A 13,127-nucleotide genomic window follows, 5' to 3' on the forward strand; every position below is an offset into this window, starting at 1 on the left:
AGAGCGAGCCATTATTTACACTGATTATTACTAGTAGCACCTACATAAATTAGGCCTAAACATAAATTTATAACTTGTAGGCGTATTTCTTTTTAAACTGCAGAAAGAAACTTGTTTGTCATAATAGCTGTTTGGAACACTTGATATTGAAACAACATGTTTGTTACTTTGAGGTTCAATTCTTCAGTAATTATCTAAAATCAGGAGTAGGCTTAAGACTCATTAACTTTATGAACAACAATTTTCTTTTAAGTTCATAGTAACTAAACTTTAGACAAAAATATGATAATTTAATTGTCGTTAGATCTTAAGTTGCAATTTAATACCAAATCACAAGTAAAAAAAATATATTCCCTTGTCTGTTGAGTGTCACTCTTTATTTTCACACAGTGGTACTTGTTGGAACTGTATTAATAATAATAAAAAAAATCTAATGTACAGGGTGGCCTGTAGTGTCAATCCCTACCTATCCATATATATCTTATGTATCCAGTGTATCTGTGTGCTATCCCTCATTCTTGCTGCATAATATTATGCGATGCCATGTTCTGTGAGACACTTTCCTCAACATAGCATGGGTTATTGTTCCAAATGCTGCAGTAACAGCTGCCTTCAATTCATCATTAGTATTATTGAATATAACACATATGGATGAGTAGGGACTTATGGGCCACCCTGTAGATTATCAGTAGAAGTGTAATAAAGAAAAAGTATATTAAAAAGTCAGTTTGAGCCTATACGTTCTGACATTGAAACTTAAAATGCAGAATAGATGATGTATTGATATGCATTTCTTATTATTAATTGCTTTTGGTTTCACTTATTGTGAGATCAGGATAAGAATAACTCCATTAAACTGAGGAATATTTATTCAGGTACAAAATATTTCTTGATCGAGAAGTACCTTTTAACTTTATTGATGTTAAATTAAATATATATATTTGACAATGTATTTAATTTGGAATATATTTGACAGTATATTTAATTTGGACTTTGGATGTGTTGTTTTCTTATTTGTTTTTTCTAGCACTCATTTTATATAAACATTTATTGTATAAATTACTCTTTTTGAATGTTGTTTTTTTGATAATCTGGAGTGTTTGATATTATTATAAAGATTTATGAATTATAAATTGAATTGTAATGCCTTGGTTTGACCAAGTCATTCATGTTTAAATGTTGTAATAAGTTGTCCATCATCATCACCGTATAGTAACTTTCAGCAAAAACAACATAAAATTTACATTACGAGTTATGTTGGGAGCTTTCTGTTTCCTAACATTGGTAACTGTGTCCATGAGGTTTGGCTTGTATAATAATAAAAAAAAGTTTTCTTTCTAATAGTTGGGAACATGATAAAGAAACTTGTTTGTGTACTCTATATCTTATTTTAACCTTATTGTTAATGAAGAAAGAAAATTCCAGCTTTTAAAATTTCAATTTTTATTATTTTAAGTGTTTAATAGTATGACATTTTAATAAGGCTTTAGTTTTTGCAACTCATTTAAAGAGTTTTGGTAACACACAGTGATGTTTTTCCAGCAAATATAGGCTATCTCAGAAGAATTTAGTTACACACTATTTTAGAAATGGTGTACCAGAAATGTCAAAATAGACTGAAAGCTATTTCATATTCTTGCGGTACACCTTCATGAGTGAAATATTCTTGTGGTACATCCTCATGAGTGAAATATCAGATATTTAATTTTATTGCTTATAAAAGATAAATAATTGAAATTTTAAAAATGTTTTTTATTGAATTTATGTTTATATTACATTAATGTGCATAATTGACCCATATTTATTTAAAACATACTTAATGATATGTAATTTGTGTAATTATATAATAGAAATGTATCTAACACATGAATGATTGGTTTCAAAGTCCTGTCTTTGCATAATTAGAAAAAAATGTAAAAGATAAATTTATTCAAGTTATTAATTTGGATTAGAAACTATGTGAACAGACATTGTTTGTAGCAAACGTTTCAAAGTGGTGTAGTGGCAAAGTATATCTCTACAAAATATAACTGTCTTGGACATTACTTGTATTTTAAACAATGGAAAAATATGCAGTTATTGTATCTCAAGTTTCATTTTGCAAATAGTATTTTCATTATAAAATCATATTCTGATATGTGATATGTGTGTGTATTTAGTGTTACTATAATACTTAAGTTTTTAGCTAAAATATGGTCTTTCATATGCTCAATGTGATAGTAACATTACAAATTATATTTAATATTAAGAATTAGTGTATCTGTAAATTTGTTTATGAATATTTTAATATCTTTGACAATACTTGAAACTGTTTATGATAATTTGAGGTTTTTGTGCAGCTGATAGGGATTATTTTATCATTTCTTGTTAAAATTCAGTAAGGTTAAATAAAGTTTGAGACTTGATAAAGTGGATACAAAGTTTTCTTAACAATTTTGTGCAACTAATAAAATACTTTATCATTTGAAATTTATTCATCAGTATTAACACTTCAGTTTCATAGTCTCTGATCTGTTATTGTTCATCTAGTTATTCAGTTGTAACTAGAAACTTTGCTTACTCTGTAATAACTATGCAACATTATACTAAAATGAACCATAATCAGTAAATGCAGTATTGTATAGAAGCACATTAAAGAAAAGGGTACTTTCCAAGCATTTCAGGACAAGAATTTGTGGGGTTTTGAGGTTTTTGGGGAGACTGTGAACTGCTTCTGGTACACATCGATAATCAGGTGTCTTTTTTATAATTGGGAACATGTATGACAGAAAAAAGGTCACTCATGGGGCACAAGAACAGAAAGGCAGAGGCTTGAGGCTACCCAGCCACCTCTTTGTGGATATAACTGATTATATATACAAAGTAATAATTAATAAAGGACATTTTTCACACTTCTGATGCACTTCTGGTATCATAACACAATGTAACACAAATTTTGTTCCAAGATAGAATGTGTTATTTCTTAATTGTTTATGTTGTAAAAGTACAGAAAATTCCTTTTATTTCCTTCAAACTTTGCTTTTGTGACCTGGATAATGAAATTTGGAAATTAATCTATTTTCTATGTAAAGACGGGCAAATTTGCACATTTTCATTTACATAAGGTCTGAATGAAACAACATATGAATCAAGATTTACATGTTTTTATACTAAAGTTTTACAAAAATGTTTAGAAGTGAAGTTTTTCGAGATTTGCGACTGTAATGTAAATCACTTTCACGTATCAGCTCCCAAATATAGTCTCCCATCATGTTTTCATTATATGCTTCCAGGTTACAAAAGCAAAGTATGAAGGAAAAAATAGGGCTTTTTCCATTTACTTCATTTCCCAATTACTTGTGCCTAACACTTTCTGCCCAGAAACAAGAAAGAGTAAAAATTTTGTTACATAATGTAATGCACAGTAGTTTTCATCAAGTGATAAAAGTGATAGTTTTGGTGGTTAGCCATTATTATAAACATAAAATTGAAGAATATAAAGTAAGTTGATATAAATATTACAAAGACAATAAAATCTTGGTCATTGTATGTTGTATGCTTATTGTACTAGCACTTAGTTAATAAACATATGATTAAGTTTTATGAAAGCTTTGTTTTTCATGAAGTTTTTGAAGCAATCTTTAAAGAAAAAATTTAAGCAACTGAAACTTTTATATTAATTTTCTGTTATAAATTGTTTTTCACTGTATGAAACCAAAGTTATCAAAATTGTGAATTGTAGAAGGTTTATGTTGTAACTTAGAAATAAATTTTATGTACACATTTTTTCATGTAATTTTAAAATTTAAAACACCATTAAAAAGGTTTCATTAATTCTTTGTCTTGAGTGAAACTGTTGAAGATAACTATTTCTTTAGCTTGAATGGGATTAATGAATGTTTCAAAATATTGGCAGTAAGATATGTTAGGTATTTATTGGTATTTGTTAAGTAAGAGTTTTATTTACTGAGATGTAATTGATTATTTTAGAAACCTCAAGTTGCTCAGGATGTGCAAAGTCTGAAACTCAGCTGACATTAATTAATCGAGAAGAAACTGATGCAGAAGAGGCAGCAGTGTCATGTAGCAAACACTTTGGTTCAGTTCCTTTGTTAGACTTACTTGCAGAAGTTGCATCAGCAACATTAAAAAATGATCCATCACTGACAGAAGAACCTCTCAAGAATAAGACTAAAAGAAAACCAACACAAAATAAGGTATGTTGATTAGTACAAGGGAAACTGATAGAAAGTGGTGAAGTTGCAAAATCTATGCACAAATAGAAAAATACTTCCAGGTTTATATTTTGTCAGATTTGGTACTTTAAAAGTATTAATATTGTAACAACTCAAACTGGAATATATGACAGGGAAAAGTGGCTTTTTATGAGAGCATCCAACCCTGTTAAACAGAGCCACAGACCAATCTGTATGAGGTTTACTTCACATCAACAACTTTATTATCATTACCATATTAAACTAAAGGCTAGTTGAAATTCATTCACTTTAATATAATCTCAATCACAAGGGCACACAACCAATGAAACAATGCATAATGTAGTTTGAATATTGTATTTAATTAGCTCTGCTCATTACAGATTATTTATTTTTAGTTCTGAGCTATGTAAATAGATTTTTGTACTTCAAAAATGCATGTTAAAGGCAATTTCTTATGAAAAGATTTTCTATGATTACAATTAATACAAGTTTCATTAAAACAAAAAATCTACTCAAGTATTCTTTAAATGATTTAGAATAAAACTGAGTGCAGAGTATTTAAAGTATATTTATGGTACATATGATCCATTATGTGTTTTTTGATTACTAAAGAGGGTTTGAGGAAAGAAGTAAATACCTGTAATTTAAAGACTAGGAAAGTTCTGAGAAGAATCAGATGAACTTCTTTGATTTTCCCATTAGCAACAATATTAAAAATCTATAAATATGTTGTATAATCCACATGATGGCCTATATATTTAGTAAATTGTCTGAGAAATATGCATGCAACATGCTAGCTTACATTTTTGCTTTGGATTATTAGACAAAATGATTTTTATTTGATTATTATATAAAGTTTTGGACGATGTGAATGTTTCTGAGGTATCTTGATTCTCTTTAAAGAAAACTTACAATTTTTGTGAACATTTGCTGTATTTGAAATTGCACACAGTTTTTCAGTTATTTAAATTTTCCACTTGATTATTTATTGCTCATTCTGTAAGATGTTTCTTATTTCCTAATGATACTGACTGACTTGAATTTTTTTTTTTTTCAGGTTATGGACTTAAAGCATAGATTTAAGCATTGAAAGTACACTTACCAGCAAAAATATTAGAAACTAAAACCTAATAATGTGCTAGGTCTTTGACCATTCTTTAATCATTATTGTCCCCAATCCAGGTAGAGTGGATGGCAATGGTCTATCTTCTGGTAGCTTATTTCAAAAAAATTACATAGATTTTAACTAAATTGAGATCAAGGTAGAAATTTTACTTTGTAGCTTGCATATTTTCAATATTATAGAATGCTTCATAATATTCTAATTTTGTAAGGTTCTGGATTATTGTGGAATATTTCAGAGTATTCTGCATTATTCAGAATGTTTAAGAATTTTCTATATATAATTAATATTTGATGTGACTTTTTATTTCTAAAATATTCTATATGACATGGACAATAGGTTCTAGAATTTCTACAAAAGTTCAGGTCATTCAACTTAGAGATGAGTGTTAAGAACTTCTTGAAGAAGTCATAACCTTCCTTGGTAGTATCTCTTCATGAATTGTGATTTATAGCACTGTATCACATGTAATGGATGACCAAAACAATTATGGGATTTCAAGATCTGAATGTTTATGGAACAGTTTAAACTCAATGGCTGTAGGAAGAATGATTCTATGACACTTAAATTATTGTCATTTGTGTCTGTCTTACAGCAAGGTTCAATGCTCCTCTTCCCATCTGTACTCCTTTCAATGATCTTGATTTCCTACATTGTCTAGGTATGTATAAGAATATGAGTTATGCTCTTTCAAAATCTGCTTATCAGAAATTTGTGGGAACTCTTTGGTTTGACATTTTTTGATTCAGCTGTATCCACAGAGACAAAACAAGCAATGGTAAAAGCACTAAATCAGAAGGATGACATGGATGTACCACCAAAGTGCATCCAGCTAAATATTGGGAAGTTTTGGGACATGTCAGTTGAAGATTCCTCAGAATACTTTAAATGCATTGAAATGCCATCTGCATTATGATTTCAAATCATGAGAGCTCAGTGAGGGCTACAAGGAAGCACTACAAACAGTTCAACATTTGAATATGGTAAAAAACAGTGCTGAAGCAGGCATGTCTCTTACTGAGAAATTTAATGCTATCCTAACAAAGAAAGAAAAACGAAAAGAATTCGTTCTTTTAGTTTTTGCAGGATCACAGAACGTGCTTTCCTAACAACAGAAAGGAAATTGTGGCATGTGAAAGTTACGAACCATTACCAAAATCATATAACTATGTAATTATACAATTTTACATGTAATATAATATGTTAAATAAATTATTTATAATACACAACAAGTCACATAGTGTGTACAGTACCAGCACAGTGGAGCAATATTAAGATAACAACTTTAGAACTTCTAACATGCAAAAAAGACCACTTTGATGCACTTGGTCAGTTAGGGTGGTCAAATATCCTTGTGGCCATTCAGAGGAATTAGAAGACCGATATAAATGAACCCAGCAGTATAATATTTTGTCAAGAACTTTCTACAATATGGGTTATGCAGGATAAGTTCATGATTTCTTGGGTTATCAACACACTAATCCCACCATCACTTATTGCATGGCAACATGAAGCTTTTTTATCTGACTGCATTACCAACTTTTATTGCACAACAGTCCAAATCCAATAATTTAGGTCATACTGGATATGTTTCTTTTCATAGCTGACTGAGAATAATGGTTTACATGAGGGGCACAATTACAAAAGTTCATTTCATATTACTACCCACTAACTTTTTTTTTTTTTTTTGTGGAAGTAAATATTCATGGACCATCAGTTATTCACAGTTGAAGGTCTGCTAGTCCAAACAATACTAGGTATTTGCTTGCTGTCCCCATTTGATAGCTCTCTTCTCTGACCATAGCATCCCTTATGACATGAAGTTTATTGACTGAAGTTTATTTGCATACTTAGGACACATTGGTTTTTGATTTTCCCAGTCAACCCAGTCTTTTTTTTACTATGATGGATGCAGTGAGGATACACTTGTGTGTGTGTGTGTGTTTCTATGTATATGCCTAAAAAATAAATACAATGTGACATCATGTATTGAATGACACTGAAAAAAAAATCCATAAAAAAATTCACACTATGAGTGTTCAATATTTAGGCAATTAGAAAAATAATGATGGTATGTGCAACAACCATTTCTTTATCACAAAACACAATTTTAAAGAAAAGTACTCTTCTCACAGCAGACGTGACTTTTAGTGAAACTGTGGGTGAGAGTTTGATTATATCTTTGTTGATGTAATTTGTAAATATAGTACTGAAAAAATTGAGATTTAAAACAAAAAAATTTTTTTTTTCAACAAAGGGTACAAATGTTAATGTATAAAAATGTGGGAACACTTTTTCCCAGTAGTACTTCCCAGAAAAATCCTTTTTAGAAAATGTTCACTTTTTCAATGAAGTATGAGTATTACAATTAGAAGTTACTCACACAAACAACCTCTAGGGGGTGCTGTTTCTGCTAGTCCTTGCAAATGACATACATTGCATTTGTCTTTTCCATTATAGTGATATTTGATGCTCATATAATTTAATGTCTGTACTTATAAATCTCTGATGCTTTTATTTTTCCGACATGTAAATATGTACTTTGTATAGACATGACGTGGTAGGAGCTTCTAATATTTTCAGCATTGAGTGTATGTAACAAATATAAGTTCTTCATTGTGCACTAATGTTTCACATGCTTGGCTGTTATTTAATTTTAACAATTTTATTGAACATCAGTTGTAAGCCTGAAAAATAATTGTTATACTTTTGTTTTTAACGTGGGCTAATACATTTAATTTCTTTTTCTTTTATGCTAGTTATCAAACTCAAGAAGACCACTCCAGCAAGCTGATGTTCTCACTTTAGATCAGATCAGAGTGTTATCAGACAAAATGCTGCTTGAAATGTTTGCAGAACACACTTGTGATGAAATACGTAGAAATTATTCTTACAAATGTTTTTTCATACCTGTCAAATGTTCTCAAGCTTACCATAGTTTTGGAAATGAAAGCAGAGCTAAATTACAAATGAAATCACATTTACTTGCCCACATTGCAGAGGTTCTTGCTGAAGATAATGGTAAGAAATTATTTACTTACTGTGACACAAAACTATAAACCAAATAACCTGAATGTTACAAGTGTCTTCTTCTTCTTTGGGACTATTTTCTAAAAGTAAACATTTTAATTGTCAAGTTGTTTTGTGCTTCATTTTTCTGATGCTTTATATTTTCTGTGATCATAAATTTTCTGTAAATTCTAATTCTGAGGTTATGCCTCACTTCCCATATGGTTTGGTTACCTTTCTCATGCATCTGTGAGAGAGAGTTTCATGTCATTAGCCTTGAGGAAATTCCCACCTAATTTCATGTGAATTGTGCTACTGCATAATGATGTCATCATGCAACAAAAGCCCTCCACCAATAGGAGAGTGACACTACTCCATGTGCACTAACTTTCACTGTTCACTTACGCTCATGCAGTTGAGTTAAATTTATTGAGGTTTCCAACATTATGAAACTTTGACTTTCTTTGGCTTTTGTGTCAGAAGCTTTATTTAAGTTTTTTGAATGCTGAAGTAATATTTAGACTTATTCCTGAATGGATGATGTTTACACTTAGGCCTTATTTGTGATGTGGCTTTTGGAGATTTGTTAACTGACATTGTTCAGTGTATTGTAGGTTGCCACGTGCTTAATGCATCTCTACTACTGCCCCATCAGCATAATTTTTTTTCCCTCAGTCAGGAATGATTTCTTGGACTATGTCCTTTACCTAATTTCCTTCAGGTGGTATTTTACCAATCGTGAAACGATCTTAATCTTTCAGATTCTTTCTGGATGCTGTTATCAGGCATGATTAATTCTTTATTTTTCAGCTGTGTTTGTTATATCTTGTTCTCTTATTATGTGATTGAGGATTTTTGGAGCTTGCCTCATCTTTTCTTCTTGCTGTTTATTAGGATTTATAATGTTTCCTTTCTGTTGCCCAATTAAACCTTTGTGGCACCACCCTCTTGCATGTAGCATCTACAATCTGTTCAGTTGAGACAACCACTCACTTTGTGTATATACGTATATTTAATAAACAGATATTAACATGGTTTATAATTTTATTTCTTTTGGTAGATGTTAAAGTCGTATATAGTAGAAATATTAGGGTGGTTTAATTTCTGCTTTATAAATTATAAGAACCTTTAAGGATAACTGTCTTCCTACAGTTGACTGCAAACAGTGAAAGGCAGTAGAAGTTAAGATTGTGGGTGTAAGGATTCAACTTGATATCCTTAATTAATTTTCCATACTTGCTGGCTAGTTTAATATCAGCATTTGTATTTTATCTGATAGAGGAGGATATTCCAAATGCATTTGGGAGCTATTACCACAGGCTTCCCTGTTATGATTTTAAGGTGACAACTAGGATTGATAATGGATTCTTTACTAAAATCTTCTTTATGCTTATTTTATAACAAGTTAATTATTGTTTTATATTGTTGATTTTAATTCTGTATTAATAAGTATTGTAATTTAATAGTATTGAAACTATTTGTCATTATATTCATATACATCTGTGTCATCCTCCTGCACCCAAGGTCTATTTAGTAGAGTCAAGGTGAATACTATATTGATCTATACTTCATATCTATAATGCCCTCTTCCAGCAGATGGAGTAAGCCCTTTTAGAGTCCAACGGTAGAGTTGATATGAGTGCATAATATATGAAACGTTGTATCACAAATCAGCCTTTCTCCAACTGTTGTAGACATTCTTATAGTCTGACAGTAGAATTGAAGTGTGCACATGAATTCATATTTCTTAACAACTAGTGTCTGTTACATAGTCTTATGATAGAGTTGAGAAGAGTACTCAAGTCCACATTACATAACTGATGTAACCCCTCTTACATCTAGAGTTTGTCCAGTAGAATCTGACAGTAAAGTTGAGATGAACACACAAGGTAAGGTCTGAATGTGCCCAAATCATATGATATGTATTGAATACTCGATTGTTTGTATGCATGTACTCGGATTGTCATCCTTACATTCTACATGTGGCTTTCTTGCTTCTTCCCTTTTTCTTTTAAATGCAAATAGTACAGCCTGGATAAGATAAGATGCTGTCTCCCATAGATGTGTTCAGTGGATCCCCTAGCATCAGGTGTCATACCTCATAGGCTTCCTTTAGGTGTTTCCTAAAGAATTCTTATCTAGCTAAGTTGTATGAGAAGGTAATATATCATCTTGGAAGTTAACATTTTCCTTAATTAAAAGTGCATTTCTCAATAGATACTTGCCTGTCTCCCCACATCTGGTGTAACTTTTATTTTTTTATTGCCTTATTGAAGAAGGAAGTTTCATAAGTACAAGTGCATAGGGGGAGTTATTACACATGGAGTTGTATTGCTTTTCTGTTGATGGGGGGGGGTTGTCACATGATAAAGTTAGCATGCAGTACTGCAATTTGCATAAATTCACAAATTCATATGAAATGAGGTGGAAGGCATACAAGTCTCTAGCAAACCTGTGAGGAAGATAACTGAAGTGTGTGAATGGGTGAGTATCCATCAGAAATACATTTTCAGATAAGGAAGGTGTTAACTATCAAAATATTGTTTAACACTTGTTATAGGTATCCTTTTCTGTGCATATCACAAGGGTTTAGTGAGTTACATCTAACATTTAATTAAAATACTTTATTTTAATGTTATACAAATAAACTTAACATCAAGCATAGGTAATAATCCAACTTTTAATATTATATAGGTTTTAAGATCTTAATATTATAAGGCAGTATTTTGAAAACATTCTCAATTTCTCCAGGAATATGAATTGTTATGTTTGCTCTCTAGGTATCCACTCTTTTGTTTATTTACTATTCCTTTGTGAAGTATGAAATTTCACATGAGTTACTCATTGTTAATATTTTCATTCCTCGGGCAAAGCATAATTTTTATACCCTTTAAACTTGTTTGGTCACAGAACCATAAACTAGAAAATCAGACCCCTCTCACCACACCCAACCTGTCGCATCCTTTTGTTGAAAAATTGCCAGTAGTTTTCTCTGAAATATAATATCATTATTTTATAACCAATCAAAACCAAAGAATTAATCTATCAAATGGCATATTAATTACATTGTTTTTTGTAGAGAGAACTGTCTGTTTCTCTTCCAGATCAAACTTTATACACGTGAGAAACACATTGATAAATTTAGCTGAATTTGTAATGTCTCTTGTTGCATAGCTAGAAAGCCAGAGAAAGTGTTATGTTATGAGGACATTGTTTGCTTTTTGCATGTTATTAGTCTGTGTTATTTGTTGCATTATTTAATTAAAACATTTTGTGCAGTAGTACCATTAGTATAAAAAAAAAGTTAAGTTTCATTAGGTTTCATTAAGTTTCAAAAGACAGGAAAAGAAAAAACTCGGGCAATTACTTCATATCTTGTTATTCTTTATTTGTTATTATAAAAATAACTTACTAAAATGTAAATATTAGCAACTTTTATAGGCTAGATAAGGTTATATTAGGTTTCTCCTGGATGAAACTCGCAAGTAGCTTGTACATTATGTAATTAAATAGTGTAATGTGAGCTACACATTTGCCAGGTAATTTATAACTTGTATCGTGGGAATATTAGTTAGGTACAGTTCAAATAGCAATAAAATCTAAGTGTAAACAGATGTAGAATATTACAAATTTAAAGCTGTCTAGGATGAACAAATGTAGTTTTGTGTTACAATTTGAATTCATTCTAGAAAGAATAAAAGGGTAATTATGACACATTTACTTACATTTTACTCACAGTTACAACTATTCGTGATTAGAATGCCAGCTAGTGAACAAATCTATACTCACCACAAGCCTTAAATTCCTACCTAACTCTACAAACATACCATGTGGTTCAGATGTGTTTAAGTATACAAATTAGCCTGTGACAACCTTGCTCCAGTAAGAACATGACACACCCTCTTTTCCCAGCTGACTCCCTCTTTACTTCTCAATATGGCACAACAGTGTTAAGATCTAATGCTTTATTTCATACATTTTGTTTTTCTCTTTAGCATGTTTTTAAAATATTCAGATACTGATTTTTATATTTAAGAGTTTGTTTATAAGCCACTATTGAGTTTGATTTCTTTATCTGATTGTGAAAATTATTTTTCACTCAATTACTATTAATCAGTCAATATGTTTTTTAATTCACAGTTTGCTATTGTTACTGCAATGGCTAACATTGATACAAGTATTCAACAGTTCATAAAAATGGCTGCAGGTGTGGTGTTATCTGTGGAGATAGCTTTTGTCATACAGTCCATTGGATCTCCCAGTCTACAAGCAATTCTGCTTTTACCTGAGGACTTTGATCAGGATGATGCATTCCTCTCCTGTGTAGGCATGTTTGAAGCACTTAGACTTCAGTCACCATTTTTAGACTTGATATTTCCATCATGAAGTCTGTGAGGTCTATCATGCTTACTGTTGAGATGGAGTGTTTCATAAGACTACTTGCAAATTCTTCCTCATGGTATGTTCCATATTAAATATTTTTATACCAGACCCCACACTCATGAGTGTTGCTCGTGTTATTTTTGTAGTGACAGGTTTTTTAGTTGGAGCTGGTCAGCTGGCATAATTTCTCACTTGTGAGCGAACTGGAAACTTTTTTGTGCTGTGGAATGGATGTTACAACCTCAATGCCAATTAGTTTTGGATTAGAATTGACCCTCCACATTGCATTGTCCAGATGCTTATTACTGGTTTTTCTTTCTTTATTCCCCTTGGTGTGGATTCCTGTACTTGGTGAGGGGTCTTCCCAGGGAAGGTTCTGTTCTTTCACTTTACCTCCTCTGGGATCTAAACATCCA

At 31.1% G+C, this 13,127-nt stretch overlaps 1 pseudogene across 1 annotated transcript in view; it reads left to right on the forward strand.

Moving 5' to 3' along the window:
* LOC143229782 (uncharacterized) overlaps nt 1–13,127 on the forward strand; it is a 74,068-nt pseudogene that overhangs the window by 506 nt on the left and 60,435 nt on the right. The window contains exons 2-3 of the transcript XR_013016073.1: nt 3,970–4,196; nt 8,079–8,340. The product of XR_013016073.1 is annotated as an uncharacterized LOC143229782 (transcript). The remainder of the gene's footprint in view (nt 1–3,969; nt 4,197–8,078; nt 8,341–13,127) is intronic.

Source organism: Tachypleus tridentatus, chromosome 10 (genome assembly GCF_004210375.1).
Source record: "Tachypleus tridentatus isolate NWPU-2018 chromosome 10, ASM421037v1, whole genome shotgun sequence".
Taxonomy (NCBI): Eukaryota; Metazoa; Arthropoda; class Merostomata; order Xiphosura; family Limulidae; genus Tachypleus; species Tachypleus tridentatus.